The sequence below is a fragment of the Rhinoderma darwinii genome, chromosome 2 (genome assembly GCF_050947455.1).
Source record: "Rhinoderma darwinii isolate aRhiDar2 chromosome 2, aRhiDar2.hap1, whole genome shotgun sequence".
Classification (NCBI taxonomy): Eukaryota; Metazoa; Chordata; class Amphibia; order Anura; family Rhinodermatidae; genus Rhinoderma; species Rhinoderma darwinii.
The window spans coordinates 391,491,879-391,516,811 of NC_134688.1; the positions used below are offsets into that span (position 1 = coordinate 391,491,879).

The 24,933-nt window shown below is 39.9% G+C and overlaps 1 protein-coding gene across 3 annotated transcripts in view; it reads left to right on the forward strand.

Annotated features, from left to right (window-relative positions):
- The first annotated feature begins 1,685 nt into the window (after positions 1-1,685).
- Positions 1,686-24,933, forward strand: part of LOC142743328 (E3 SUMO-protein ligase ZBED1-like) — a 148,706-nt gene continuing 125,458 nt past the window's right edge. For 2 of the 3 annotated variants that reach the window (XR_012881544.1, XR_012881545.1), the window contains exon 1: positions 1,809-2,960. The gene's annotated coding sequence lies outside the window, so the exon portion shown is untranslated. Of the gene's footprint in view, positions 1,789-1,808; positions 2,961-24,933 lie in introns of those variants that run through there. The other variant, XM_075853991.1, reaches the window with a different exon arrangement.

A 24,933-nucleotide genomic window follows, 5' to 3' on the forward strand; every position in this document is an offset into this window, starting at 1 on the left:
TAATAATCTTTATTTATATAGCGCCAACATATTACGCAGCACTTTAAGGTATAGCCACAGCATCTCAATGGGATTCAAGTCAGGACTTTGACTCGGCCACTCCAAACCCTTAATTTTGTTCCTTTTAAGCCATTCAGAGGTGGCTTTGCTTGTGGGCTTTGGATAATTGTCCTGTTGCATAACCCGACTGCGCTTGAGCTTTAGGCCACGAATTGACGGGCGGACATTCTCCTTCGGGATTGACTGATAGAGAGCATAATTCATGGTTCCATCAATTATGACTAGTCGGCCAGGTCCTGCAGAAGCAAAGCAGCCCCAAGAACACCACTACCACGATTTTTGTTTGTTGGTATGGTGTTCTTATGGTGGAATTCTGTGTTATCTTTATGCCAGATGTAACGTGACCCATGTCTTCCAGAAAGTTCCACCCTTGACGAATCAGTCCCCAGAATTTTATCCCAAAAGTCTCAGGGGTAATCTAGATGTTTTTTGGCAAAAGCAAGATGAGCCTTTGTGTTCTTTTTGGTCAGCAGTGGTTTGCACCTTGGAACTTCCCATGGATGCCAATTTTGCTCATTATCTTTCTTATTGTGAAATCGCGTACATTGACCTTAACTGAGGCAAGTGAGGCCTGCAGCTCTTTAGATGTTTGTCTGGGTTCTTTTGTGACCTCCTGGATGAGTCGTCAATGTGCTCTTGGTGAAAAGCAATGGTTTTGTAACCTGTTCCACACTTGTAGATTTCAATTACTTTATTTGGCATCTGTTTTTGAATCTCTTTAGCACGTGCCATTTTGTACTGCTTTTTGAAACCTTCAAGCCTGCTTCACCTTGCCAAACAGCTCCTATTTAAGTAAAGTTTTGATTCAACAGGTCTGGCAGTAATCATGCCTTGGTGTGGCTAGTGAAATTAATCCCAATTGTCAATAAAATTTGGTTAGATGGTTAATTAAGTAGTTAAAGGGGTACTTTACTTTTTTTTACATAGGGCCAGGCAAGGGTTGAATAGCATTTTTCCTTCAATAATAAAACCATCATTTAAAAACAACATTTTGCGTGTACTTGGGTTGTCTTTGTCAAATATTAAAAGGACTTTGATGCTCTAAAATATTCAAGTGTGACAAATAGGCAAGAAGAGAAGAAATGTTCACAGCACTGGATTTCTTAGATCTACTCTCATTATAAAGTAAAATACCCTCATCAGAAAGGCGACCACCAAACACGTTCCATCAATTAAGCGAATAGAATTACAAGTACTGTAGAACACAAGAAAGTGGAGTCAATGAAAGTCAATGATACTGACACATCCTTTTGCTGACAAATTGTCCCTTTTTTACTCTTGACCTGATTTCCCCTCCCTGGACAGACAGACAAGCTTCTATAGTTGTTTGGTTGATCATTCCATATAAATAAACCAAGCAGTGGATGAATTCTATCATTTCATTTAAAGAGGTATACACATTTATTAATTCTGGTTCTAACGGTATAAAGTCACAGTATCCATTTAGGCTAATAATGCTAGTAGATGTTATTTGTTCCTCAGATACACCTTAAATAGCAAAAAGGGTTAATTCTATGACATAACTATAGGGCACAAGACGTGTCATAGAACCTGATGCACAAACAAGTGTCCCAATGTATTTATCCCATTGTTACATTTATTTGCAGAAAAAAAAACATTATTTCATGACCGCACCATCTCGCGATTTTTACACCTTGAACCGTTCTTATATTGTAACCTCCAGCATGCTGTCTGAACACAACATAATAATGACACCAGAGGATAAGGGTGAGTGTCATTCAGTGACTGAATGATAGCGAAGAAGGGGAGGAGATTTGTAGGGGGAAGGGGGAGGACAGAGGGAGATATTGAGGTAGGAGAAGGAGGGAGAGACATTGCTGGGTAGAATACTAATCAAGCTAGTCCTCAGTCTGCAGCAGCCTAGCTGCAGACATATACACACAAGAGTCTCTCACACCACTCATGCTAAAGCCCCTTTCCATCATGCATGCATACTGACTACACACCTCTCACAGTTACGCTAGCTATACCTTGGCACTGGTAATACATTATTAACCAACGTCGACTAATTAGCACGTTATCTTCTAAGCTATAGTGGTAAACCATGCAGGTCTGACCTTCTAAACCTCTTCTTTCGCAACTTTTATGCCTCTTTCCGGTTATTTCGAAGCCTCTTCTCTGTCCCCGGCTGATGGCTTTTGGTGGAAGCGACAGCAGGAGCTCACATCAACTTCAATTCAACTCTTCGCACTATTTTTTGTTCTTCAAGTTTGACTGCATCCTGTGTCTTCTGCTAGAATAAAGGAAGTCTGGAGGATCAGGGCTGCTTCCATGGCAGGATTATTAGCATCATTAAGTTTCTTCTGCGCAGTCCCTCTCTTTGCTCTAGTTAAAGCTTTGATCTCTTGTGCTGGAGACTCAGATGGACGTGTGCAGAGCAGATTTTGAATCTGTTATAGACGGGCTGTGATTTTCTTTCCCTTTTCCCTGTCAAGTGGAATAAAGCACCATTTGTACATCTCATTCAACTTGGCACGGAGCGATGCAGATGATCCACAGGTCCTAGTTGGTACCTTGCTCAATAGCAGTTGCATGTTGATGCCAGAGACCATTGGTTAACCTTTGTTTTATTATTCACAGTAATTGCCAACTATTCTTCTCAGTCTGAACCCGTAGGTGACATGCAGTCCCTCATATCTCCTGTGACCAAGGCTATTTTAGTAGCTTTGTTCATTTTTGCCATTTTGTTGATTCTGTATGTGATCCTGTGGTATATCTGCCGAGATGTGGATTGTGACCATGGGATTTAATCTAGGATATTGGGCAATGGATTAGACAACAGAGTTGATCACATAAGGAATAAATGAGCCTCTCATTAACCACTATTTTTAATGAAAAGCAAAGACCAGAAACTGACCTTCAGAACTCAGGGTGACCTGGTAAGTCATCTTTTGTCATTCCAAGAAAAATGTTTAGAACTTAATAATAAATGGGTGTAAGTAGGAGCGTATGTTCCTCCCGATTGCATAAATGCGTAGAACCTCAATGAACACATTTCCTAAAACAGTAACAATTTCTTTAAAAGTGAAACATAATCTGGTCAACCAAAGCAATGATCTAAAATGTTTCAGAATTGGGTAATCTGGGGCAAATATTTGGAAGAAGAACCTTGCTTTGAGAATAGGACTATCTCAAGGTGTCTACAAAGGGTTAGAGGTCATTAAGGGCAACTCTTATGGTTAACAGGTGTAATATCTTCTCAGTTCCTGTCGTTACTCCACATCTTCTATATTCTCTTTGAATAAAATTTTGAAACCAAAAGCTTGAATCATAAGACAATCTTTACTACCAAAATAATATGATGTCCCTAAAATAATGTTTTTTTTTTTAATAAACAATATGGATGTGAATTTTAAAGACCCAAATGCTTAATCTTTCTTGATAAATATAACCCTATCATGTTCTCCAACAGAATTCCTAATACACACTCCCATATTTTTTGTTATGAGGCTAACCAAAGGCATCAAGAGTGTGACAATGCAGCCTTGAGACACATAACATACACATGATTTGTTTTGTCTTCGAACATTGAAGGAAGGACAGGAAGCATGAGAATGCGTTGCAGTCCACATTGATATGCAAGAGATAACAGCAACGTTCTCAAACTGATGATGAAGGATAACCCTTGCAATGCAGGCAAACGAGTAATTGAAAAGGCAAATAGTTTATCAACATGTAGCCTGAAATGCTCACAGCAAAGATGGCGAGGCAGAAAGATTGGACACAGCTTCTTTTCATGGTATATTTATCAAAATGCACTCTGTCCACACGAAAAGCTTAGCTCAGGCTTTACCTTTTATACAGTATTTTATCAAAGCCTCCGGCACAGGCAGCTTTGCCGTGAATGATAAACACCCAGCTTACAGGGACCAAAATGACTGTAATTTGTACTTCTCATCGAGATGTAGCCGAAAAGCAATGTTGATCTATTGAACAGACAGGATTCAAGCATAATGTTCTGCTTCAGCCCGGTTAAAAAAGTTTAAAACAGGTTCACCGGTATTATATAGGTGCAGGGGGCACATAATTAAAACAGTCCAATACAGAGCACGCAACGTAATGAAATACTAGTACTTAAAACAGATACAATGTAATTGGTCTTGTGTGCATATTTTATTTTACATGGGAATCATTACTGTATAAAAGAGGTACAGAGTCTAAAGGTAATGCTGGTGCGGGTAAAAAAATAAATTGGACCTTACGTGTCTGTTGATTAAACATGATATCCTTCATATGCCTGGACATATTCCCAAGTACATAGATATCCGAAAGCATCCTGTCCTACATTGCTTAATAGTCAACAAGTATGTTGTTCATACAGATTTTCCTAAGAGACTATTTCTCATCAAGATGATGTTTGAAAGACACAATGGCCATAAATTGGTCACCACTTGTTAACATCAAGCCTCCTTTCTAAACAGGCTGAAAAAAATAGAACTAACATAAATTAAGTTTCTACATAAAAATGATCACTGATAATAAGACATATGAACAACTCATCAAACCCAATGTTTACATTACATATTGAGAATTCCAAAAATGACAGCACAATGTATGCCCATAAGAAGCTCACATTGTTTTATAATGTAGAGTCACAACTAACTTGTTGCATTCTGCATGAATGTCCCTACGTGAAAGCTGTTGATTTAATGATTTGTGGGCTAATAGGAGGTTTCCCAGAACACAAATTTAATGGATTTCTTCTGCCAGTTGACAGCTGTCAAAAAGACTGCTGTATGGGCAACCATCTGATATAGTCTGGAGCAGGAATGCTGGGCTGAACGGCATAGTTCTATACTTCTCATTTTTAATGTGTCAATCATATAAATTATGCTGTACTATGATATTTACTGTAATCAAGTGTTTTCTTTGGTAAAGACCACTGGACATTGGTAGGCTTTCTGAGATGTTGAATATGACTCAGAGAATATACACCGTTATGTTTACGGTGCATCATTTCCTTAGTAGACTTTAGCATTTGTATGGCCCCTAGTTACATATAAATTATAGATGTCTACTCATGATTACTGTCTACATTGTTTAGACAGACTCAAGAACATTGTCCTAAAAAGAGAGTACTTTACAAAATGTCCTACAACTCAGACTCTTTTGCAATGAATTGGAGTGCCCTATCTGCATGAATGTAACTTAGAATGAGCACCATTCCATAATCAGTTAAAAGAGCAAAACGATAGATAGATAGATAGATAGATAGATAGATAGATAGATAGATAGATAGATAGATAGATAGATAGATAGATAGATAGATAGATAGATAGATAGATAGATAGATAGATAGATAAGATAGATAAGATAGATAGATAGATAGATAGATAGATAGATAGATAGATAGATAGATAGATAGATAGATAGATAGATAGATAGATAGACAAATATATTGTACGTTTTCAACTGACCTTACGCCTGCATTAGCTATTGACCAAATTATTATTTAGGTTGACTGCTATTAGCCCCAAGTCTGCCATAAACATGCATTGATTGTACATGATTATTCAATAGGAAGATAAGCGGCTGCCAACGAGTTCTTGTGCTACTTTTTAAGGGGAACAATAGAATTATTCAGGTTGAAATCCTGATTGCATATTGTTGGCTGAGCATATAAAAATATGAGCTATAGAACAGCTTTAAGATTCATAGTGCTTTAACTAGCAGGGTGCCTCTGTATTGAACACCTAAGTCAACTCCGCTATTCAATACAGTGGAAAAAAAGGTATTCTGAAGCATACCTGTCTGGCCGATATCTAAAGGACACTCATTTGTCCTCTGTTGGGTCTATAGCACCATATGGATCGGTTTGGCATATGTTTAGGGAGCTTTCCCAGTGCATATGCTGAATGTACATTACAAACACAGTGTGAACATAGCCTAAGAACAGTTAGTTTAAGATAGTTAGTTATCATTAGTGAAAGTGGATCTACAACATAATTGTTTAAAAATTGAGTTCTGTTTACAAGCAAAGCCATAGGAAATGAAAGGAAATCTAAAAAAAAGTCTGCACAACATCATTTCACTCAAGTAAATAAAAATAGCTTTGATTCTTCACAGACGAGAGAAATGTTAACAACTTTACTATAAATATACTGTAACTTTCATTAAACAGAATTTTTTCACAAAAACAATTTGAATATAAATAAATGTAATTGAGCTTTATATTCTCTCCATAATATTACAGTAGTAAGTACTAGTGGTGTCTTACAGCTATTGAGCCTAGTTTTTCATGACAGTGGGTAAATGGGCCTGAAAGTAGCAACCAAAAATATACCCAGGTAGGTTTTAACAAAGTGCAAAATATGCTAATTTCTAGGTCAATAAACCCTAGGAGGTACTTGGTAGACATGGTAGTAGTTGTTGCAGACAAAGTCTCCATAGGTAATGTCTATAGAAATGGGTGGGAAGATTTTTGACAGAAAATCAATCAGAAGAATTAGGAGGGATGATTGACAGGCGGGGAGGAGTGTCTGAGAAGGCTCTAGATTTTTAATAAGTAGCATCTGTTACAGAAGCAGAGAATGAGACAAGAAGGAGAATAGTAAGAAGAGGAATAATAAGAAATGAGAAAAGAAACATGGATAACGGGCCACAGTAGTAAAGAAGAAGACTTAGATGAAGTTAGGATTATCCAACAAGGCCAACAAGAAGAAAGATATTATTATTGCTTGGTATACAATTTTCTAAAGGGTCTTTGTGACAAAAGATAGGACCAAATTCTCCAGTTTAAAATTTATATAAGAGAATTATATGAGAATTTCATACACAGCAATTCCTTAATGTAACACTGTCAGGCTGGGTTCACACGACCTATTTTCAGGCGTAAACGAGGCGTATTATGCCTCGATTTACGCCTGAAAATACGGCTCCAATACGTCGGCAAACATCTGCCCATTCATTTGAATGGGTTTACCGACGTACTGTGCCGACGACCTGTCATTTACGCGTCGTCGTTTGACAGCTGTCAAAAGACGACGCGTAAAATTACAGCCTCGTCAAAAGAAGTGCAGGACACTTCTTGGGACATTTTTGGAGCCGTTTTCTCATAGACTCTATTGAAAACAGCTCCAAAAATGGACGAAAAAACGGCGCAAAAACGCAGCGAAAAACGTGAGTTGCTCAAAAAACGTCTGAAAATCAGGTGCTGTTTTCTCTTGAAAACAGCTCCGTATTTTCAGACGTTTTTGGCTCAGCGTGTGAACATACCCTTATAGAAATGCCTCCGTTTGCAGGCAGGATTCAGCTGATAATTTTCTGCAGGACAGCAAGTTTTTTTTAAATTCTCTGTGCCCGAATACATTTTTTGGTTTATAACAGCCTGTATTCTCTAAAACCAGTCAAGATATGCCAAAAGAAAATTGACAGCACTTGTGGTGGCCTGTATTCTGTTGAATGATCCTGCAGTGAAGTCTGGGTAAAATCAAGTTCCTCACATTTCTCCAGGTTATTATTGGTTTGCTCTTTGAAAAGAGAAAAATTCCTATAATTACATTAGAGAACAGATATACATGCAGTTTCCTAATGCAATCTTTAACCCCTTGGAGACACATCCAATTTCAGTTTTTTCATTTTCGTTTTTTCCTCCCCGCCTTCCAAGAGCCATAACTTCTTTGTTTTTTTGTCGACATAGCCGTATGAGGGCTTCTTTTTTGTGGGACAAGTTGTAGTTTGTTATGAAACCATTCATTGTACCGCATAATGTACTGGGAAGCTGAAAAACAAAATATTTGTGGGGTGAAATGGAATAAAAACAGCGATTATGCCATTTGGGGGGGGGGGGGGGGTTTGTTTTTACGCTGTCTATCAGGCAGTAAAAACTACATATTTACCTTATTCTACAGGTTGATACGATTACGTTGATACCAAATTTATATGTTTTGTTTTATGTTTTACTACTTAGAAAATAAAGAAAATAAATGCTTTGTGTCACCATGTTCTGAGAGGCATAACTTTTTTAGTTTTCCGTCAATTTATCGATGTGAGGGCTTAATTTTTACGAGGTAAGCTTTCGTTTTCACCGATACCATTTTGGGGTATATGCGACTTTTTGATCACTGTTTATTTAATTTTTTTGGAGAGCTAAGGTGACCAAAAAACAGCAATTTGCATGTTTTATAATTTTTCATTTTTACGGCGATCACCGAGCGGGTTAAACAATGCTATATTGTGATAGTTCCGACATTTATAGACGCGGCGATACCAGTTATGTCAACGTTTATTTTTTTTAACATTACTTTAGGGGAAAAATGGGAAAAAGTTTTTTTTTTGAACGTTTAATACTTTTTTTTTTAAGCGTAAAAAAACCCTTTAACTGTCTTTTACTTTTTTTTTTTATTATTTCCCCTAGGAGACTTGAACCAGCGACCGTTGGATCGCTTGCATGATATAATGCAATACTAATGTATTGCTGTATATCGTTATACGGACAGTCTTCTTTGAAGCCCTGCCAGAGGCAGAGCTTCAAAGCAGTACAAAGATCGCAGACCTGGGGGCCATTATTAGGCCCCCAGGCTGCCATAACAACCATTGTAAACGGCCAATCGCACCGAGCGGGGTGGGTGGCTGATGGCGTGTTTGAGGGGGCGCCCCCTTATTCTAACAATTTAAATGCTGCGGTCATGATTGACCGCAGCATCATTTAGGCTGGGTTCACACGACCATGTTACGTCCGTAAAGTACGGAACGTATTTCGGCCGGAAGACCCGGACCGAACACAGTGCAGGGAGCCGGGCTCCTAGCATCATAGTGATGTACGATGCTAGGAGTCCCTGCCTCGCTGCAGGACAACTGTCCCGTACTGTAATCATGATTACAGTACGGGACAGTAGTTCCACGCAGAGGCAGGGACTCCTAGCATCGTACATCACTATGATGCTAGGAGCCCGGCCCCCTGCACTGTGTTCGGTCCGGGTCTTCCGGCCGAAATACGTTCCGTACATTACGGACGTAACATGGTCGTGTGAACCCAGCCTCAAAGTGTTAAGCAGGCGGAATTAAAGTCAACTTTGATTCCGCCTGCTGGAGTGAGGTGTCGGCTGTGTAACATAGCCGTTACCCGCCGAGTTTGGAGTGCGCTCCGTGCGTTAGCGCGCTCCATACTTCCCCTTGGTGACATTTCAGTCAGTAATAGTACGTCGTATGTCGCCAAGTGGTTAACGAGGTTCCAAATGTTTTACCGCTGTTTCACCCTTTCACTACTGGAACATTGGGTGTTGTACTTAACCAGGTGGCTGAACAATTATTGCTGTTATACTTTGCATCAGTTCAGGGATAATTTCTTCAATCATGTCACCAATTATGATGTCATAAATCTATATATTTTTATATTTTTTTTAAATATAGTTATATATGCCTGTTTTACTGAGATTTCCTGATAGCAAATGTTTTGTTATGCTTGACACTATTGTTAAAGAGGCTCTGTCACCAGATTTTGCAACCCCTATCTGCTATTGCAGCAGATAGGCGCTGCAATGTAGATTACAGTAACGTTTTTATTTTTAAAAAACGAGCATTTTTGGCCAAGTTATGACCATTTTTGTAGTTATGCAAATGAGGCTTGCAAAAGTCCAAGTGGGTGTGTTTAAAAGTAAAAGTCCAAGTGGGCGTGTATTAGGTGCGTACATCGGGGCGTTTTTAATACTTTTACTAGCTGGGCGTTCTGATGAGAAGTAACATCCTCTTCTCTTCAGAACGCCCAGCTTCTGACAGTGCAGATCTGTGACGTCACTCACAGGTCCTGCATCGTGACGGCCACATCGGCAGCAGAGGCTACAGTTGATTCTGCAGCAGCATCAGCGTTTGCAGGTAAGATCGACTTACCTGCAAACGCTGTTGCTGCTGCAGAATCAACTGTAGCCTCTGGTGCCGATGTGGCCGTCACGATGCAGGACCTGTGAGTGACGTCACAGATCTGCACTGTCACAAGCTGGGCGTTCTGAAGAGAAGAGGATGTTACTTCTCATCAGAGCGCCCAGCTAGTGAAAGTATTAAAAACGCCCCGATGTACGCACCTAATACACGCCCACTTGGACTTTTACTTTAAACACACCCACTTGGACTTTTGCAAGCCTCATTTGCATAACTACAAAAATGGTCATAACTTGGCCAAAAATGCTCGTTTTTTTAAAATAAAAACGTTACTGTAATCTACATTGCAGCGCCTATCTGCTGCAATAGCAGATAGGGGTTGCAAAATCTGGTGACAGAGCCTCTTTAAATTATTGAAACATAAAAAAATATAACATTTGTAAATATTGTAACATATTGTAACACTTTGTAATCAAAACTACCATAAATTTTAAACGATGAAACTGAAGTAATCCTATACAATACTACAGCTGCATAAGGATGGATTGGTATTTTTGTAATTATTTTGTACTTAAATAGTATGTAACAACCACAAAATGTACAAAACCTTAAACCATAAAATGTGCTGAACCGAGTACCTTAAACAACTAGGTTTGCTCGGCTAGATATTAAGAGGATAGCAAAAAAGTAATCCAGGTTAAACGTTTTTGAATTTTAAAGTTTTCCCAAATATATGCACTGCAAAACAGAATTTTAGGCTCAAAACATTTTAGTGACCCCTGAACCCCTAAACTTTTTGAAACTAGACAACCTAAAACATTCCAAATCGATTTCTAATAACTTTCTCTAACAATCTATGCTGCTACAATATGGTTCCCAAGCATAGTTTTGTATGAAAATATTAACAAAAATAATACTTTGCAGCAAATTGTACAATCACAACCCACACCGACCAAACCTAAAATAAGGATGCATAGATACGCCACACATCTAGTATTGCTTGACTAGAGCCTTAAAGTATGGCAAAAATTATATCCATGCTTACCCATATTTAACCATGTGGTGAAGGCTTTGGAGGGGTAAGCATAAGACTAGAGGGGTAAGATCGGGACCAGCTGAATAAGTAGTGGTAAAGGGTCTTTGTGAGTTTGGTGTTAGAGTGGTGGTGTCTAGTAGAGGTAGAGATATTTATTTCAAACAATAGATGAATAATGAAAGTAAACTGTATATATGGTTGGGATTTGTGCATATGGGGGTTGCAATTGGCAATAAAAATGTAGATACCATTCAAGTTTAGGCCCTGTTCACACTGAGTTTTTTTGCAGGCAGAAAAATCTGCCTCAAAATTTCTTCACCCCTCTGGGTACTAACTAAAGAGCAGGTTTCCTCATCTATTACAAACCATGAGTAGACTGTCCCTTGGAAAAGGCATTTCACACTATCCTTGTGTCGATTCCCAGGCTCTGATCCTCTCTGAACCCCCTAAGTCCTGGCTTCAGTATTAGTTATTAGTTTATCTAACCTGGTTCCTGTGCTGTATATTATCTATTGTGAAGCTACTTTCTGACCCGGCTTGTCTGACCACATCTCTTGGATTCTCCTTCTACTTGTTGTTGTTACCAGTTACTGAATCAATGCGTTTCAAGAGGATGAATGAAAATATCGTTAAAATGTAACTGTTAATTGATAATGCATATAATAGACCAAAATAGTCACTTAAGAACAAACGTATGTGCAAATATATCCATATAAGTGGGAAAGGAAAGGACATACTTTGGGAAAAAGGCGATAGCCACAATGTAAGCTTTTAAACATCATGTGCATAACTGAAATTATAAAAAAAAATATCCTAAAGATCAAGTTATAGCAGAAAAAGACAGGAACAATCTTGCCAGTTCTGGGGTCATAGCTGTAGAGGAATGGTCTGGGGTCACAGCTGGAGAGGGACAGCAAAAATTCCCTATTAAGTCCTATCATGAGCCTACACCTACCAAGCTATCTCACCATATCAAGTGAACGCCATAAAGAGGGACGTCCCCATCCAGAACCTAATTCCTCTAAAGAATGCATAAGTCCTCTACAGTTACCCCTAACTCTTTGTCCTAACGCGTTTCCTCCAGCTAATGTCATCAGAGGATCCAAGGGTTGGGGTAGATAATTTTTCTCTTTGTGGCAGGAGCATGTCACCCAGCTCTTAGTAGCACACAACAGCCCGTGGCTACTTGGAGCTGGATGACAGGCTCCTGCCTCAAAAAGAAAAATTATCTACTCCAACCGTATTCCTCCTTCTGCCTTATTCTCTGGTTTTGTCGCCCTCTGGACTGATACTTGGTAACAGCTACATTCTTGCTCCCATTTACATTTTTGCTCTACTTGCTCCAACTACTAGTCGGTGACTACTCTGGGAACTGCGACCTGGGGATTAAAGAGGTTAAAGGGTAAAAAAACATTGACCCTTAAAACTTCACACCCCAGTTTAGCCAGTGCCAAGCTAATTGCGGTTTCAGCTATCAGCATGTGAGCTAAACATAACAGCTGTGTTGCTGCTACAAGACTCTAAGGGCCATTTTACAGCAGCCAATTATCGGGCAAACAAGTGTTCACAGAACGCTCGTTTCTGGTCAGCGCCCTGTGTACACAGGGCAGCGATCAGCCGATGAACGAGCAAACGCTCGTTCATCACCTGATCGAATAGTTCTAAATGCTCAAAACATTACGGTTGTCGACACCACATCTCCCTGTGTAAATAGAGAGATGTGCTGTCGACATGATAGAAATGTATGGGGCCGGGCGATCGAAGTAACGAGCGCTCGTCCCCCATACTAGCTCCACGTGAAAGGAGCAAACGAGTGCCAATCAACGAGCTTTCTCGTTGATCGGAACTCATTGCAACGGCCAAAATTGGCCAATGTAAAAGTACCTTTACTCTTTCTGTGACCCTCGAATTGAAGAGAATATAGATATTCTCATTAGCGTTGAAGAATCATTTGTTACCTAATATATTACAGCTAAATAATCCAAGAAATATGAGTTGATCTGTTAGACCTTGGACAGATTTTACTAAAGCTAGCCATACATTAGTGATTTCAGATGGCTGTGTTCTGAACGACTTATCAATCATGGTTGGTCTATAAAGGTTAAGTTAAAATGACAAATTTTTTTCACGGGTGCATCCTTTGGAGAGAAAATCGTTTTATTACGTATATATGCAAATGAGCATTTTGGAGCAACGAGGATGTCACCATTGCTCCAAAATGCTCTGTCTTCACCTATCTCTAGAATAGAGCCCCCTAAATTCCTTTCTACCTTTTTCTGCTCCCGCTGCCTCCCGGCCACTTCTTGACTATATGGTCGGGAGTACGAAAACAGCCAAGCTCATAACTTCCGTAGTAGAAAATAGCAGTTACAGAAGTAGCATAGCATGCGAGCTACGCTGTTTCCGTAGCTACCATTCAGTTCTATGGGACTTATGGAAACAGCGTAGCTCCCGACCATAAAGTCAGGAAGTGGCCGGGAGGCAGCTGCAGCAGAAAACGGTAGAACGGGGTTTAGGCGACTCTGTTCTAGAGATAGGTGCGGGTCCCAGAGGTCCTGATGACCTAGTCCACTGTTTATCATTCCTCACATGCAGAAGTAGTGTCATACTCATACTGTTATTGTCAACAAAACAAAGTGTCACCAGTAGACTGGTTCTGGTACAATATGCCTTCCTTCTTTCCCTTTCCCTTTCCCTTTCCCTTTCCCTTACCCTGTCCTTTCTAACCCAAATTTCCTTAGCTGAAGTTTCCAACTCAATATGGTAGGAAGTTGCAATAATACCAGAAGTGACTTACCCCGTCCACAAAAAGATGAATAGGCAAATACAGACCACTCTTTGTCTTGGTCAGATTTAGACATGATTGAGATTCTTGACTCTTGGTGCGTATTGGCAAAATTGCCCCATATATTAAAAACTTTGAGGAATTTATACAAAATTACATTTACATCATGATCCTGTATCTTATTATGGAGACATTTAACTCGGTTGCAGGCTGTTATTCAGATTTTAGTCTGCACACACAGTGCTTAAATAATGAGATCATGGAGTGAAATGTGACATTAAGAGAGTATTTGGCAATATGAGTCCTTATCACTTAAATAGCATTAGACAGAAAACGCTATATAAAATTATCTGTGTTTAAATAAAATTAATCATGTTAGTTGTTGGCTGTGTCAAATAACAGAGTTGAGAACATGAAAAAGAACTATGGTACCTCATTGTAACAATAATAGGGGTATTCCGGTTTCAGCAAATAAATGTTATTCTTTGTATAAATAAAGTTATATATTTGTCTTACATACTTTGTTACGGTGCAGTGTTTAAAGAGAACCTGACACCTCTCCTGATATGTCTGTTTTAGTGAATAATTGTATTCCCCATAAAATAACAATTCTGGAGCATCTTTTCTTAGAACTCTATTTTGTGCCGTTTCTCTGTTATTCCTCCTATGAATTTTTTAATAAATTGACTACTGGATATTACGAGTTGGTGGTGTGTCCCTACACAGACTGACACTGTCCAACCAGTGCTGAGAGAGTAAAAACATGTAGCACCCAGTTGTCAATCAATTTATTCATAAATTTCAAGTAACAATAACAGAGCATGTTCCAGTATTGCTATTTTATGGGCAATACAAGTAATTAATAAAATACACATGTCAGGAGAGTTGACAGGTCCTCTTTGAGAGCTATGTCTTATATCGAGCTGTGCACGGGTTTGTCCATCACATGATTTGGACAGATTTTTATCCACTGGAGAAAAAAAACAATGAAAGTTCCCAATGATAGACTTCAAGCAGATATGTTGAAAACTGCGATAAGTATTTTTTTAAATTGTAGAACTTTTTATTTTACAAAGAGTAATATATATTTGCTAGAATAAATCATATCTCCCAACCGTCCCGGATTCAGCAGGGCAGTCCCGAGACGTCCCAACCGTCTCGCATTCCGGTTGGTCCTGCTGGTGGTATGTCCCGGTGTCAACTGCATCTTAATCAGATACAGCTGAATCCAATGCTGAAGCAAGGAACCGTCAGCTCTCTGCTTCAGCATTCACTGTCCACTCGTCAAGAAGTCCATGGGCACAGCGGTACTTTAAACACTGAGCCGTGGGAAGCCCTTGGCATCACTGTACATATATGGACAGTGATGTCGGCCTTTCAACTTCGGAGTCCCCAGCCAGAACAATGGAAGCTCTCTGGCCGGGGACTCCTGTCTTGGGAAAGCCCTTTACGTCACTATCCATATATGGACAGTGACGTCAGTGGCTTCTCCGGGAGCGGAATCTCTGGCCAGAGCATTGGCGATGCTCTGGCACGGGATTCTGCTCCAGGAGAAGCCCCTGGAGTCACTATCCATATATGGACAGTGACGTCAGGGGATCCTTGTGGAGTGGAATCTACTGGCCTATGCTCTGGGTGGAGAATTTGCTCCTAAAGGGAGCCCCGATAGCGCTATCTACATGGGGGTAGTGCTATCCACTGGGGGTGGCGCTATCTTCAAGGGGGTGTGGCACTATCTACATGGGCACTGTAGCAGTATATGGACACCATCTACAGGAGACACTGTGGGACTAAGTGGGCACGGGCACTTTATATGTGGGGACTGGCACTAGGGTCTGCTAAGGGGGCATTATACTGCATGGGGGCAGCTATGGGGAATTATACTGTATGGTGGCAGTTAAGAAGACATTATACTGTATGGGGCAGCTATGGGGCATTATACTGTATAAGGTGCAGCTATAGGAACATTATACTGTATGGGGCAGCTGTGGGGGTATTATACTGTATAGGAACAGCTATGGGGCATTATACTGTATAGGGTTAGCTATAGGGCCATTATACTGTATGGGGACAGCTATGGGGGCATTATGATGTATGTGGGCAGCTATAGGGCATTATTCTCTATGGGGGCAGCTATGGAGTATAATACTGTATTGGGAATTTGTGTGGGCATTATACTGTATGGGGCATCTGTGTAAGCATTATACTGTATGGGGGTAGCTATGGGGGCATTATACTGTATGGGGGCATTATGATGTTTGTGGGCAGCTATGGGGCATTATACTGTATGGGGGAATTTGTGTGGGCATTATACTGTATGGGGGCAGCTATGGGAGCATTACACTGTGTGGGGGCAGCTATTTGGCATTATACTGTGTGGGAGGCATTATGGGGAATTATACTGTGTGGAGGGGGCAGCTATAGGGGCATTATACTGTGTGGGGTTCTATGGTGGCATTTTACAGTGGGGAGGCACTATGGGAGCATTATACTGTGTGGGTTGAACTGGGTGTGTATGGGCGGCGACTAGGCGGAGTTAGAGGTGTGACTCAAAACTGACAAAAATTGCCCTGTGATACTTTAAAGTTGGGATGTATGATAGAATATCCGTTACTATACATAGAAATAGTGCCCCATAGGCTAGAATTTGAAAGGGGTGCAATATTATAATTTGCACCTCATCTTAGTACTGGCAGAGACTGAGGGGGGAGTTGGGCTTGAGGATGGGAGTGGGGAGATATGTAAACACTGTAATTTCATTCTCCCTTACAATCCATTCAGGAACTATTCTCCTATAAATGCAGAAGCACCTACTCTAACATAGACAGATGCTTTTACGTTCACTTGTTACACAGCTCCAGCTTCCCATACCCTCAGCACAGGTAGAAATTGGAATGCATATTTTAGAAAGTTGTACTGTCTGCCCATTTTTAGCCAATTAGGCATTAATATAATTAAATATATTATACAGTAGGATCCCTTTAAATTAACTGTTCAGTCTCCTAACTGGACAGTCATTTTGGGCCGCCATAGAGAAGCGTTGGTCTGAAAGTCATGGGGATATCCATTGCCATGACTACCGCCAGGATCAGGATCTATGTAATTAGAGCTTATTCATTGTATGGTAAAAAGTAAGGCAAGCTTCTTATATACTGTACATAGTTTTCATTTTTTACCATTTTTAAAGAGGAGTTGTCACCTGTCTTAACAGGTCTATTTTAGTAAATACTTATATTCCCTTTAACCCCTTAAGTATACAGCCTGCTTTCACCTAATGGACCAGGCCATTTTTTTCAAATCTGACATGTGTCACTTTATGTGGTAATAACTTTGGAATACTTTTATTTTTTCAAGCAATTCTGAAATTGTTTTCACATTGTCCTTTCAGTTAGAGGCAAAATTTGGTTGATATTTGGTTATTTGGTTATTTGTGAAAAACACCAACATATTTAGAAAACACCAACAAAAATTAGCATTTTTATAAATTTAAATGTATGTGCTTGTAAGACAGATATTAATACCACACAAAATAGTTACTAGTTCACATTTCCCATATGTCTACTTTATGTTGGCATCATTTTTTGAACATTTTTAAATTTTTCTAGGATGTTACAAGGCTTAGAACTTTTTTTTTAGGGACCAGTTCAGTTCTGAAGTGGCTTTAATGGACCTATATACTAGAAACCCCCTATAAATCTTAACCCTTTAGGCGTTTCATAGTAATTCCTATTCCAATTTCCTAAGAGAAATTGAGGTGAAATGTACAAATTTCATTTTTTTTGCCGAAAATCTGATTTTAATCCATTTTTTTCTGTAACAGAAGGTTTTACCAGAATTACGTGACTAAATATTTATTGCCCAGATTCTGCAGTTTTATATATATCCCACATAGTTTGCTAATGGACTGATACACAGGCCTCAGAAGCAAAGGAGTACCTAGTGAATTTTGGGACCTCCTTTTTATTAGAATACATTTTAGGCACCATGTCAGGTTTAAAGAGGTCTTGTGGTGCCAAAACAGTGGAAAACTCCCAAAAGTGACCCCATTTGGGAATCTACACCCTTAAGGGGTATAGTGAGCATTTTGACCCTACAGTTTTTTTATGCAGAATTTTGTGGAATTATGCCATGAAATGAAAAAATCAATTTTTTGTGAAAAAATTTGGAAATGTAACATTTTTACAAGGAATAAAGGAGAAAGAGCACCCTAATATTTGAAAATCAATTTCTCCTGATTACGACAATACCCCATATGTGGTCAGAAGGAAAGGAGCACCATTTGGCTTTTGGAGCCCAAATTTAGCTGGAATGGTTTTTAGGTGCCATGTCGCATTTGTTGCATTTGCAAAGCTCCTGAGGGTTCAAAACAGTAGAAACCCTCCAAAAGTGACCCCATTTGGGAAAGTACATCCCTTAAAGGGATCCTGTCATCAACATCTTACCTGTCAAATTCGCCTGACCCCTCAATGGCCGCAGCTGTCCAGAGTTCGTTCCTGTTTTCTTCTTTCCTGAAGTCCTCCTCTGTCAGTAAATGTAGACATTTAAACTTTTCCCGCCTTTTATGGCAATACGTTTTCCCTCTGGGACTCAGCTTCTTAACCCCGCCCACCGCCGGCACCTGTCCGGCCCTGACTGGCTAAGGAGCTGTCAATCAAAAAGAAGGAGGTGGAGTCCACTCTGAGACGCTGGAGGAATGAAAATCTGACTCTTTTCAGATGAAGATTTGACTCTTTTCTGCTCATTTGCATACGGCATGGGACCACTGAAAAACGGAATACTAAAGGTACAGAGCTTACTTAGAACATATTTATAGCTTAGATGACAATGATTTTTCACCCACTTTCACCAGGTATTGCTGGCTTTATAGCTAAAATGCTGGTGACAGGTTCCCTTTAAAGGGAATGTGTTGCCAGAAAAACATGTTTTTTTTTTTATTAAACATTTAGTGTGTAGGTGATTAAACATTGTTCAAATTTTTTTTATTTTTTTCACGAGTCAGGAAATATTATAAATTAGATTCTAATTTATAATATTTCCCATTGCTGGTCACTAGATGGAGCTATTCCCAAAATTGCAGCATTGCAAAATTGGGTAAAAAGCCCTCGCTCTAGTGAGCTCTCAGCATCCCCCCTCCTTTATCCTGGCTAGTGCCGGGATAAACGAGGGGTTTGAACGGTCTATCCTCCTACACTGTGTGTCGCCATTTTTTGAGCTAACACACAGTGTAGTAGGTTTACATACAGTAGTAAACGTATACAAACACGAACATACATTGAAATCTCTTACCTGCTCCTGCCGCCGCGGCTCCCTCCGGCCCGTCCGCTCCGTCTGCTGCCGCTTGTCCAAGTGCACAAGTCCGGAAGCAGCGACCGGAAGTAATAATCTTACTGTCCGGCCGCGACTTCCGGTCCACAGGAAAATGGCGCCGGACGGCGCCAATTTCAAATTGGACTGTGTGGGAGCGGCGCATGCGCAGTTCCCACACAGACGGCGTACACAGAAGTGGATGGGACGGGAGCCGTTCGCAGTCCCTATGGGACTGTGGCTGCCGTATTCCATGTCTGTATGTGTCGTTAATCGACACATACAGAAATGGAACAAAAAATGGCAGCCCCCATAGGGAAGAAAAAGTGTAAAAATAAGAAAAAGTAAAACACAAACACACAAATAAATATAAACGTTTTTAATAAAGCACTAACATCTTTAACATATGAAATTTTTTTTTGTGATGACACTGTTCCTTTAAGGAATAAATCTAGGGGTATAGTGAGCATTTAGACCCCACAGGTCTTTTGCAGAATTTATTGGAATTAGGCAGTGAAAATGAATATCAACACTTTTTCTACTAAAATGTTGCATTTTTTCATTCTCACAAGGGATAAAGGAAAAAAAGCACCACAACATTTGCAAAGCAATCTCTCCCAAGTATGGCAATACCCCACATGTGGTCATAAACTGCTGTTTGAACACCCGGCAGGGCCCCATTTTAGAAACTATACCCCTAAAGGCATTTATAATTTGCCTGGACATATGACAGCGCTCAGAAGTGAAGAGCAACAAGCACATTTGAGGCCTAATTTGGTGATTTTCACAGCATTGGTCCACAATTGCAGGGCTCTAAGGTCAAATAGTAAAACAAACCCCCAAGTAGTGACCCCCATTTTGGAAACTACATCCCTTAGGCCATTTTAAGGGGTGCAGTGAGCATTTTGACCCCACAGGTGGGTTTTTTTTCATCCGAATTTAATGCGCAGCGGATGGTGCAAAGTGAAAATTGCAATTTTCCACTGATATGTCATTTTAGTGCACAATATTTTGTGCCCTGTTTGTGCCCCTGAAGACAAATACCTCCTAAACTTTTAAGCGGGTTCTCCCGGGGATGGCGATGCATATATGTGGATGTAAACTGCTGTTTGGGCACACTGGAGTGTGTAGAAGCGAGGGAGCGGCATTTGGCTTTTGGAGCGCAGATTTAGCTTGGTAATAGTTCTGTTTGGCGTTTTGCTGGTATTTCAGTTTATAATGTGGGGGCATATGTAATCTGTGCAGAGTATATCAGGGCATAATAAAAGGGTATAATAATGGGGTAAATAAATAATAATTCATAGATATGTGGCCAGGGTCGCACCGATAAATGGTGCCCAATCTTATCCGCTTTTGTAACACACTCTGAACATTTTGTGCTGCCATATTCTAAGAACCAGAACTTTTTTATTTTTTCTCCAAAGAAGCCGTAGTTTTCATTCGTAACATTTTGGGGTACATACGATTTATTTATCACTTTTTATTCCATTCCATATTCCCTTTTTTGCAAATTATGACAATGTTTTTTATTTTTATTTTTTACAGTGTTAACTGAGGGCTATAAATGACATTTTTACTTTATTCTGCGTGTTGATACAATTGCGACGATACCATATGTATATAGTTCTTTTTATATTTTACAGCGTTTGCACAATAAAATCACTTTTTTTAAATAATACATTTTTTGTGTCACCACATTCATGTTTTCAGTCGAAAAAGCTGTGTAAAGGCTTGTTTTTTGCGGGACGGGTTGTAGTTGTTATTGGTACCATCTTGGCGGTACATGCAACTTTTTGATCACTCATTATTCTGTGTTTTAGGAGGGGTGGTGACCAAAAAATAGCGATTCCTGCTGTTTTTTAATTAATTAATTTTTTTAGTGTCCAACTTGCGGGAAAAATAACATTATAATTTTATAGTTTGGGTCAATACATATGCGGTGATACCAAATATGTCTACTTTTTTAACGTTTTAATGTTTTTCCTATAATAAAAGCCTAACAGGCTTCCGTACCTGGCAGACGGGAGGCCGCCAATCTGCCAAAGCAACCATCGGTAACCCCACGATCGCTTTGCGGGGTGCCAATCTGCTAGTAAACCCATAGATACAGCGCTTGTGTTTGAGCGCTGCATCTAAGGGGTTAATCTGCTGGATTCGAGCCTACCTCCAGTCCTGGCTTTGCAGTAGGGCATCAGCTGTAATATACAGCAGACACCCACTGGTGATAGTGTGGGCTCAGCTTCTGAGCCCACATCATAAACACAACATACAGTTATGTTGGTTTTTTTTGTTTTTGAACAGTGTCGGTCTGTGTAGGGAATCAACCAACAATGGCTCACACCCAATTGTCAATTTATTCATACATAGTAGCTGTTTGCCATGTGCAATATATATGTAATTAACACATTAGTGGATAACGGCCAAATATTGCATGGCGTCTGTTACAGCAGTTTTTTGAGAGCACAAAGTTTGTTATGAACTTCGCACCTTGATCTATTATTTTTACATTGTTTTTGGGTGTAAACCCCTGCTTGTATGTGAGTTTAAGGCGCATGTATGTTATAATGCATTTAAAAAAAAAAACATTTCTGTTTGTCACAAAGTTATGTGAAGGTGGACATGGCTACCAACAGCATGTTAGGACGACTGTAATCGTTGGGTTGTCTGCTTTCAAAAAATATATAGCATTTGGGGGTGTTCTCACTTTTTAAGGTGTGTGATCCCAGTATTTCTTAGGTTATTACTTTTTTAAAATATTCAACTTAAAACCAGATTTTTTGCTTGTTCAATTCTGGTTATTTTATGATAACAAGTGGATCCACACTCTGGGTATTTTATTAATGAAATGTCTAAATAATTAAATTACATTTAATAAACTTTTTTGACTTTGCACTTGTCAGGGTCTTCAAGATATTTCAAGACACATGATAAAGATGACTATTTAGTTATCTTGTTTTACATAATAATTGTTTATATTGTATTAACGATATAATTGATTGTTTTGTGATCCTTCTAAAATAATATCTGGTATTGATATAAAATTACATTTAAATAGGTAATGTACCTTTAAATGCACCGCTGTAAAGCAGGTAGACACTGTAAACATGATTGGTTTGCTCTGAGGAAGTCCCAATGGAGATGTAACGCGTTAGCTTATTGCACGGTTGTGAGTGATGTCATCACACTGTATGCTTCCAGCGTGGTTGAACGTTATACCACACTCCATACAACGCTGTTGTACCCGCTACACTGGCTTCAACAAACTTGATCCTGTACAACCAATATACCTTTGAAATCTTGGCGTCCCGCAACTTACGACACAACAGCCTATTTCCTAACAAGCATAGTCTCTGCTTTAATTTGGAGCACCTTGAATAAATGGACAGATTCACATTGCTATTTGCCTGCTGCTGAATTCCGGAGAGGTACCGTACTTGGTCCGGACATGGAATGAAATCATCTGCAGATGAGTATAGTGGGACTGATCCCTGACCATCTATGTGTTTCTTTGTATACATCCTCCGGCAAAACATTTTTGTCTAAATAATTGTCGCCACGTGTCTATTATATTATGTGGACTGAACCTGGATTCTAGTGTGCAATTGGATTGCTATTGGCTTGACATATACGATGAGATGGATAAGTCATATTGGCTGATCACCATGCCTAGTGACACTGATCCATTGATTTCAATGGGGCCATTTACATATTCAGGAGTTTTCACGCTGCGTGTGTCCGTTGCGTAAAACTCACTGCATGTCCTATATTGATGCGTTTTTCACGCACCTCTCGCCCATTGAAGTCAATGGGTGCGTGAAAATCACGCACAGCACACGGAGACAGCTGACCTCCCGGTTCCCGGTGCACACTGTCGCCGACGGTGTGCACCTGGAACGACTCAGTAACTATACGTCCTCGTGCGTGATGTAACCTCCCGTGACGACGTATAGTTACTGAGTGGTGCGGCTAGGGGTTAATAAAATTAAAGTTGGAGTAAGTTACAACACATTTATTAAGAGATGAATGCCTCTTAATAAATGTGTCGCATCTTTCAGCCAGTGGTAAACCACAATTGTGGAACAAAGACCACGATTGAGCACCATATATGCCCTCCATTGGTCATAAAATGGAAAATATATATATATACTCTCCCCACCGCTCCACTTCTTCCCACCAGGAAACCCTCACATTGCTGTGCAGGTCTGGATGCTGAGCAGCGTCAGGTTCATATATGCAACACAGCACTCAATGTCATCAGTGCTTCGTCGCATACAATGTCTTGACATTGCCCAGTGTCAGTACGTTGTAAGAGACGCGTCATGCTTATGTAGCCCTATTTGGAGGGGGGCAAAGTATCGGGCCCAGTCTGGGCCTTTACTTTGCTGTACCACACAGAGTGACGCCAGTTTTCTGGTGTAAATTATAGTAAAGTCGTTGAGCCAATGTGGTCCCCCCTCTTTTGAAAAACAACGCCCCCTTTCCACAAAAGAGTTGAGGCCGGCAATAAATAAAAGGCCGTTATGTTACTTTATATGCCAGAAAATAGATATAGAAAGGTTGATAAGATCCCCCAGAGTCCCTGGAGCAGGCCAGCATGAAAAAAAAAATATGTGTGAGATTGCCAGAAGAGTGCCACAGGGATGGAAGGGGTAACCTTGCTCTTGGCACAACCTTATTTTGAGTTTCCAAGAATATTTCTTTAACTTCTAAAACACCCTAAACCACTAGGGATATTGATGTTAACCCTAAACCACCAGGAATATTAATAGGAAGGAGGAGTAGATATAATTCCTTATTTATTTATTTATTTTAACTCTTTTTATTGAATTTTTCATAAGACAGAGTAGGAAAAAACTGCTCAATGTTCTAGTACAATAATGACAAGGAATACTCTGTCACTTAAGGAATACAAAACAAAAACATAACAAAGAAAACAGCATGAACAACCCCCCTCTCCCTCCCCTCCTTTCCCGTGTGCATCATGGGTAACCATAACATAACCATAACAACAAAAATTCAATATAAATTGTTACAGTATGCATTATTACTTGTAATGCTATTTACAATTGTATTCAAGATTTGTAGTTTCCAAATATTGGTTTCGTTTTTTTATTTTTCAAAGAAATGCATAAAATGTATACAAATATTATGAAAAAAAACAAACAATATAATCCCTAATACAATCCTATCTAGAGACGGATACTGGAGTGCGACCATGAAGGACTTCCATAAGGGAGTCAATTAGTCTGCTTAAATTGAAACTGAAGTCTTTGCATCATGTTAAGTGGAAGAGTGGCAATAAGTGGTGACCACACCTCAAAAAACGTTGAGTAAGCCTCTCTTTGGTTGTGAGAGCATTCAACCAATCCATTTTATATAGAAATGAACTAAGGATAATGGTGCTAAGCTTGGGTTCAGACAATGTTGTAATATGCTTTTCTTAACAGCTGCCGCCCAAAAACATAGGAACTGCCGAATATGCTTAGACATCCAGTCACCTGTAGAATTCCATAAAACCCACTCTGGGGTAAGGGGAAGCGATAAGTTAAAAGTGGTATGTACATGTTATAGTCCAGGGTGATCTGGGAATAATTTATTGATTAATTACATATGCACACGCTGGTACTTTAAGGCTGAGGAACGAGCGGGCGCGCGTGCCCCCTAGCACACACTACAGGGCAGAGCTGCCGGAGGTGCTGACATCTCTGGGGAAGGAAACGTCGGCCACAGAAGGGACGTCTGCAGTCGCGGCCGTCAGAAAGTAAGGGAAGGCGGCGTTTCGCGACCACGGTCGTTACAGCCATATCCTGATAGCTACTTACAGGGATAGCCTTTTGCAGTTTAAGAGTGGCATTCAGAACATCCTCTACTTCAAGATCAGAATGTCCCTAGACCATTTAGAAGGACCTGT